The 8,559-nt window shown below is 37.2% G+C and overlaps 1 long non-coding RNA gene across 1 annotated transcript; it reads right to left on the bottom strand.

Moving 5' to 3' along the window:
- Nucleotides 1–827: 827 nt before the first annotated feature.
- LOC145063257 (uncharacterized) lies at nt 828–7,590 on the bottom strand. The gene is made up of 4 exons (XR_013687891.1): nt 7,253–7,590; nt 1,491–1,579; nt 1,224–1,313; nt 828–1,135 (listed from the first exon to the last, which is right to left on the bottom strand). It is a non-coding gene; the product is annotated as an uncharacterized LOC145063257 (long non-coding RNA).
- Between the last annotated feature and the right edge of the window lie 969 nt (nt 7,591–8,559).

Below are 8,559 nucleotides of genomic sequence, written 5' to 3'. Positions count from 1 at the left end.
GAAAATCACATTTCACGTTCAAAAGTCAGATATAATTCAGAAGATTCGCACATTACCTAAATACACATAGATTGAGAACTGTTTTTTATACAAATTGGCAGTGATAATTCTCCGATTTGTAGTTAGCTTGAGAGGTGACATTTACACGGCGCATATTTTTATTCTCCTTCAGTCTTTCTAGATCTCATCGGTGTGCTAGGGTTTAGCAGAGGTTTACGGGGATGGAGATGTAAAAGAGTTGCTATCTAGACCTTGAACTTATTCGCTGGTTTCTACAGCTTCCTCAGTTGAACAAAACTAATCCCTCAACTTCATATTTTTACAAATGTTTCTTATTGACAGTCTCTACTCCACCATCCAATTTAAACTTATAAGACCTATGCTAGGTTATAACGTGGATGCTATGTAGATGTTAAATTAATTGCAGACAACTTATTTTAGTTATTTTAATAAAGTCATTAATTAGTATTATTATTAAATTAAAGAGAATAGAAAAAACACCATCTAATTTCACTATAAGGGTATTTTTGTCAATTGAAATAAATTTAAAAAAGGAAAAAAAATCGAGATTTTTTGGGATGATTAATTCTCTTGATTTAAAAATTCTGATTTTTTTAATTAATTCAGGTTTAATTCTAACGTAATTTTTAATTACACCAGATTTTAATTTGTTAGAATGACATTTTTTTAGAATGATATTCTATAAGAATGTCAGGATACATATTTTTAAAGGAATACACATTTTGATTAAATGAATTTTTTGAAGAAATACAACAAGTTGAATCATTAGTAGAAAATTATCAAGATCTCTGTATATTCATGGATATTTGAATATAGATTCATATATATTCTTACAGAATAATAGTTTTATACATTTTAATAAAATTATACATATTCTAACAGATTGTCATAAAAATGAAATAAATTCTTAAAAATCATAGCCTTCTTAAATAAATAGTTCTTTAAGAAATGTGCTTGATCTTCTTTAATGGTCCACATTCAACTTGATTTTAATTATCCTTACGAGAATGACATTTTGTGAGACTAACATCGGGCAAGAACTATATTCTGTAAGAATATCATTCTGTTAGACCATATTTATCTCCAACATCTAATATATGCAATGCTCATGTTTCTGCCAAAAAAAAATATACGTTATCAAAATCCTATAATAAATATCCTTAAACTTTAGTGAGACATAATGTATAACACATGGTCATTACCAAAGAATTTTGTATGAGAAGCAAAGAATATTGCCATTTTCCTTATTCTGAAAGAATATTGGTCTTCCACGTTCTAAAGTCTTCGTCATTCTGCAAGAATATTTGAAGGTTTCAAATAACATTCATGAGGTAAATCAAATAAATTCCATTACTCTAAAATGAAACAAACCAAAGAATGAAACTCATTATGAAATGACAAAATGGTCAAAATACTAAATTAGCTTTTAAAAAAACTCACTATAAAAAAAGGAATTACAATATCCATACCAACAAAAAATCTCATAACAAATGTCCGACTAGGCCTTCCACATATATAATTTTTCCTCATAGATGAAATGTATCAACAAGGAACACGCCTGCAAGTTGCAAATGACCATTAGAAAGCATAACCAACCATAGCACATTCGATAGCATAATACATCACAAAACAAGCACACAAAAGTAAGTAATAGACAATTCAATAATTAAATATACAAAAATAAAAGGGCACAATAAATTGATTCTTGAAGGAATATGTTCTTTTTTCCTTAATCCATGGGTTTGTAATTCACATTCTATAACACCATTAGAAAACATTTTGTCATGTCGTGGTGAGCTAATGGATTTAAGTTCTATTTATAGATTAATTACATGACGAAAAAGCTTTTTGTTTATTCTGCTAATTAATTATATAAAAAGAATAATAAAATCTATAAGTAATCAAATGCTAGTTTATTGATTTCTTTATCTCTTAGCAGTCGCCTAAAACCTCCCAAATGAAACTAATATCTTTATCATCAAAGTTCCATCTATGATGAAAATTGAAGTGATAAATTTGACTTATTCCACTTTTATGATTAAACAAATAAATTTAACAAAAAGTACTAAATGTAGTAGTAATTTAGAATTATTAGCACGTTTAATTTTCTGCATTTGAATAAGTGAGACTTGGTCATTGTTAGTCCGAGTCTCAAGAGTAGTGGAATTAGTTTCCTGTTTTCACGCTTTGTTTTCCTTTATAACCTCAGGCATTGTAACGTTATTTTGTATCTCTTTCACTTTCAATTCAGTGAATAAAAGCCTTCCATCCCAGAAGCATTATGCAGTATTTTTCTTTCCTTCTTTGCCCCTGTTACTGTTTTGTTGCTAATCACAGATTGCAGGCTTGTGAATAGCCAACATTTGGTATCAGAGCTAACCTGGTACATGCCCAAATATCAGCCTAGAACAGAAGAAATGGCAGGCATTGGCAGCAATGGGAGTGGTGACAAAGATGGGCAAATCAACCTACACTATCCGATGTTGACTAGAAGCAATTACAGTGCATGGGCAATTAAGATGAGGGTCTTCATGTTGGCCCAAGGTGTTTGGGATGCTGTAGAACCCAGAACAGCCAACACCCTCGTTGAAACAAAGAAGGATAACATGGCATTGGCTGCCATTTATCAGGGAATACCGGAGGACCTGCTCATGACATTGGCGGAGAAGAAGACTGCCAAGGAAGCTTGGGATGCTCTCAAAGTTATGTTTGTAGGGGCCGATAGAGTGAAGGTGGCCAGAATTCAGACGTTGAAGGCTGAACTTGAAGCGCTAAGCATGAAAGAGACGGAATGCGTTGATGATTTCACTGGGAAAGTGATCAACACTGTGAGTACTCTACGCACCCTGGGAGATAAGATTGAAGAAGCTCAGGTAGTGAAGAAATTACTTAGAGCTGTATCATCCAAATTCGTCCAGATTGCCTCAACACTTGAGCAATTTGGAGATTTGGAATCTATGTCCGTCGAGGAAGTAGTTGGTAGGCTTAAGGCATATGAAGAAAGAATGAAAGGTCGCGGGGATGGTGACGATCGAAAGTTGTTGTTAACCCACAAAGAGTGGACTGAGAAATACAAGAAAAAGGCCGAGGGAGACTCGAAACAACAAAAGTGGAATCGAGGTGGCTCGAATGGGTCGCGTGGGGGTCGCGGTAGAGGTAGAGGAAGAAACGGCGGTGGCCGGGGTGGTCGAGGCAAAGGCGGCTCAAATCAACAGAAGGAAGGTAATTCAAATGCCTCAAGCAGTCGCGACAAGAGTGACATACAATGTTACAATTGTCAGGAGTACGGTCACTACGCAGCAGAGTGTAAGAATCCTCGAAAGGAACAGAATCATGAAATCAACCTGATTCAAGAACAACACGATGATGAGCCAGCCCTATTACTAATGGAGTTCGGAGAAGAAAAAAGAGTATTTCTGAATGAAGAAAATCTGAGCCCACAACTGCAATCAAATGGTAATACTCGAAGACCCTCTCGTATTTGGTATTTAGATACAGGTGCTAGCAATCACATGACAGGCGATAAGTCAAAATTTAGGAATTTAGATGAATCAATTCGTGGTTATGTGAAGTTTGGTAATGAATCACGAGTCAGAATTGAGGGTAAAGGCTCAATTGTGTTCAAATGTAAGGATGGCAGTCAACGTAAACTTGATGAGGTCTACTACATTCCAGATTTATGTAGTAACATCATCAGTTTAGGGCAATTAGCAGAAGGTGGAGATGAAATCAAAATGAAGGGCTCGTTTCTATGGGTCTATGATTCATTTGAGAAACTGTTAATGAAGGTTCAACGATCAGCAAATAGACTCTATAAGATCGAGCTTGAAGAGTTTGCTGGTGTGTGTCTCTCTGTAGAAGTTGATGACCTGTTATGGCTATGGCACAAACGGTTGGGCCACATCAACTTCAATTCAATGAAGCAAATGGAAGAGAAAAATCTGATCGTTGGGCTCCCAAAAATCAACATTCCCTCCCAACCATGCGAAGGTTGCTTACTGGGAAAACAGACAAGGAACCCGTTTCCACTAATGCGTCATTTAGAGCAAAGAAAAGACTTGAACTCATTCATGGAGATCTATGTGGGCCAGTGTCTCCACCCACACCATCAGGAAATAGATACTTTATGCTGATTGTAGATGACTTCAGCAGGGTGATGTGGGTCTATCTCATGAAGACGAAGGACGAGGCCCTAGAGATGTTCAAGGTGTTTAGAAACATGGTGGAAACTGAAACAGGGGAGAAAATCAAAGTTTTCAGAACGGATCGGGGTGGTGAGTTCTTGTCAAACGAATTCACTAGGTATTGCAAAGAAACTGGTTTAACAAGGCACTACACGACTCCGTACTCACCCCAGCAAAACGGGGTGGTAGAAAGAAGAAATCGAAATGTTCTTGAAATGGTGAGATGCAACTTGAAGACATTGAAGATGCCAGACGAGTTATGGGGTGAAGCAGTTTCACACTCTGTTTATGTATTAAACAGAGCACACACCAAGGCGTTAAAGGATTCAACTCCATTCGAAATGTGGACAGGAAGAAAACCAAACATTGATCATCTCAGAGTGTTTGGTTGCTTGGCTCATATGAAGATTGCAAAGAACCATTTAAAAAAGTTGGAAGACAGAAGCATGCGACTTGTCCATCTTGGAGTTGAAAAAGGATCAAAGGCGTACAGATTATTGAATCCGGAAACCGGGAAAATCTATATAAGTCGTGATGTGGTGTTCGAAGAGGATCGTGGATGGAATTGGAACGAAGGAGGAAGAGAAAGAGCACATTCCGGTATCAGCTTCACAGTTGATGGATTTGATCTCACCGAAGAATTTCAAGAGGATGAAGAAAATTGGGATCCGAATTTGGGTGAATTTGAATACGGGTCACCACAAAACGGGTCTAGCAGTGAAGAGACAAGTTCGTCGGGTCACCCAAATTTAAGCCCGATGAATACCCCTATAAACTCACCAGTTATCCCAAATTCCCCAAATTCGACAAACACTTCACCAAATTCATCGATCGGGAGTACAACCTCATCTTCTATCGGTGGTGGCGCTCCTAAAAGATATAGATTGCTGTCTGATTTATACGAGAACACAGAAGAAGTACACATCCCAGTCGAAGAACTTCTCATGATGCAAAGTAATGAGGAACCCACCTCTTACAACGAAGCTAGCAAGAAATTGGAGTGGCGAGAGGCTATGAACACTGAGTTAAGCTCGATTGAGAAAAACAATACGTGGAAGTTAGTTGATTTACCGAAAAATCGAAAGGCGATTGGCTTAAAGTGGGTGTTCAAGCTCAAACGGGATCCAGAAGGCAATATAGTCAAACACAAAGCTAGAATTGTCGCGAAAGGATATGTTCAACAACATGGAATCGATTACAGCGAAGTATACGCACCAGTGGCAAGAATCGATATAATTCGGTTAATTCTAGCACTTGCCGGCTCAAATGGGTGGAAGGTACACCATCTAGACGTAAAATCGGCATTTTTGAATGGAGAGTTAAAAGAGGAAGTATACGTCTCTCAACCAGAGGGCTATCAGAAGAAGGGTGAACCTCAAAAGGTTTACAAACTCTCCAAAGCCCTTTACGGACTCAAACAAGCCCCGAGGGCATGGAACTCGTGTCTGGATCATCACTTGAAGAAACTAGGTTTTACCAGGTGTGCCCATGAATACTCTGTCTACACAAAGAAGATGAAGGGAGACACTCTGATTATAGGAGTGTATGTAGACGATCTGCTAGTAACGGGGAGCAATCATGAAGATATTCAGAGATTCAAAAAGGATATGAGTGACCAATTTGAGATGAGCGATTTGGGGTTTTTGACCTACTATCTGGGAATAGAGGTGAACCAGAAAGGTGAAGGGATCACATTGAAGCAAGAGTCTTATGCCAAGACTCTGTTAGCCAAAACGGGTATGCAAGACTGCAATCCTGCAAAAACACCAATGGAGCACAAGCTAAAATTGCTCAAAGAAGAAGATGGATGTGAGCTGGTAAATCCCACAGAGTACAGAAGTCTTGTTGGTGGCCTAAGGTACTTGACCCATACCCGTCCTGACATTACATTTGTTGTGGGTATTGTAAGTAGATTCATGGAAAAGCCAAATGTCAAACATCTCCAAGCTGTAAAGGGTATACTGAGGTATGTGAAGGGTACTCTGAGCCATGGTCTGAAGTATTCAAGAGGAGATAAAAGGGTCAGCTTAACTGGTTACACAGATAGTGATTTGGCAAAAGATGTTAATGATAGGAAGAGTACAGGTGGCATGGCATACTACATCAATGGAAATTTGATAACTTGGGCATCTCAAAAGCAAAGATGTGTTGCACTCTCTTCCTGTGAAGCAGAGTTTATGGCAGCTACCATGGCAGCTTGCCAAGGGATTTGGCTAAGAAGATTGGTGAGTGAAATCACAGGACAACAAGTACCCCCAGTAGAGATGAAGGTTGATAACAGGTCTTCACTCGAATTGATGAAGAACCCTGTTTTTCATGGGAGAAGCAAACATATAGACATCCGTTTTCATTTCATTCGTGAGTGCATTGAAAATGGTGAGATCACAGTCAAACATGTATGCAGCAGGGCACAGAAAGCTGACATTTTGACAAAAGCATTAGGAAGACTGATGTTTGAAGAGATGAGAAGTTCAATTGGCGTGGAGAAGGTATGAAAATTCTAAATTACAGGGGAGAATGTAGTAGTAATTTAGAATTATTAGCACGTTTAATTTTCTGCATTTGAATAAGTGAGACTTGGTCATTGTTAGTCCGAGTCTCAAGAGTAGTGGAATTAGTTTCCTGTTTTCACGCTTTGTTTTCCTTTATAACCTCAGGCATTGTAACGTTATTTTGTATCTCTTTCACTTTCAATTCAGTGAATAAAAGCCTTCCATCCCAGAAGCATTGTGCAGTATTTTTCTTTCCTTCTTTGCCCCTGTTACTGTTCTGTTGCTAATCACAGATTGCAGGCTTGTGAATAGCCAACACTAAACACCACATACATACATAATTCAACTTAATCGACTTCAATTCATTTCGATAATAAAAAAAAAAAAAAAAAAAAATCAACCATTATAACAACCAAGAAACACTAACCCGCAAATCACATAAGCAAAATAGACTTGAAAAAAAAAACATAGAATCTGATACCGATTTATGAAATTCATAAATGAATTTAATAGATTCAGGAAGAATCAGATAAAAGAACAAAAACTGAAGTTTACCTTTTTTGCATCCTCCAAGCAATGAGTGAGTTGTTCATCCTGGAATTCACGGTCAACATTTTAAATGATGGAAGCTGATATCGTTGGAGATCCAATTTCATGCTTCCATTGTTATCAAAATAAATGGATGTCGGCAACATAATGGAAAACAATTTTGATTCAGAAGGAATAGATATTGAAATTGATGTATGTTTGTGTGTGTTGTGTGGGAGAGAAAGATGAGAGAAAGGAGACAGAGATAGAGAGAGGAGTCAGAGGATAGGGAGGATTTGTTGGTGAATTTTCCATCGACAATGACTCTATGATGATTTGCTTCCAGTCGATGTGGGTTTGCAGTATTCCGGCGTATGTTTATAGTGATGAGGAATCGATGGTTTTGTAGGGTTGAGAAACCAATTCCCATATTAAATGTTTTAAATATTTACCATAACTAAATGTAGTCAAGATTACTGTTATGCCCATTATCAGATTTTTGAAATGATTGGTCCAAAATCATCATTACATCCACACAATAAATAGTTAGAATACTGATACGGGTGTCGAACAGGTAAAATTTTCGGGTTTCGGGTAGAACGAGTCGGGTAGAACGGGTATTTCCTTAAAAAAATAATATCCGATACCCGACATATATTGTAATTCGGGTTTTTGGGTTTCAGGTATTCGGGTTTTTGGGTTTCGGGTATTCGGGTTTGAGGTCGGGTCGGTTAATTATCGGGTATACCCGAAAATTTCTTAAATGACACTTATTGATAATTTTTTTTCTTTATTTTTTTATTTTTACATGTTGGTTGGTTTAATAAAGAATCGGGTAGGAAATATTCCATACAATTAACAACTACATATATAATAACAATACAAATCATTATAATATGTTATGTACTTTTTTAATTTCATTCCGTGCGATAGTGAGAAACTGAGAATTGTAATGATGGTTCAATTGTGATGACGATTCAGGACTTCAGCTTCAACGTTGTATTCCCTTTGCAAGTTTGCGTCGACTGTCGAGCTGTCGTTCATAAGAAGAAAATGAAGTGTTTTGTTTTATTTGAAGTGTGCGTACGTGACTGCATTGTATATTTGATATTATTTAAAAAACGAATTCGGGTATACCCGAAAATAAATATTCATACCTAAAACCCGACCTATATTATTATCGGGTTAACCTATTACCCGAATGTTCATACCCGTTACCTGTTCTACTCGACCCATTCTACCCGAATTCGGAACGAGTTGGGTGGGTAGAACGGGTTTCAGGTTTTTTCGACAGGTTGTTACCTACCTGTACAAGACCTCAAAAAAAACCTTTC

The sequence above is a fragment of the Lactuca serriola genome, chromosome 7 (assembly GCF_051521515.1).
Source record: "Lactuca serriola cultivar US96UC23 chromosome 7, Lser_US96UC23_V15, whole genome shotgun sequence".
Lineage (NCBI taxonomy): Eukaryota > Viridiplantae > Streptophyta > Magnoliopsida > Asterales > Asteraceae > Lactuca > Lactuca serriola.
Note: the sequence above shows the minus strand (reverse complement) of the source record. Positions and strands in the feature narration are given on the sequence as shown.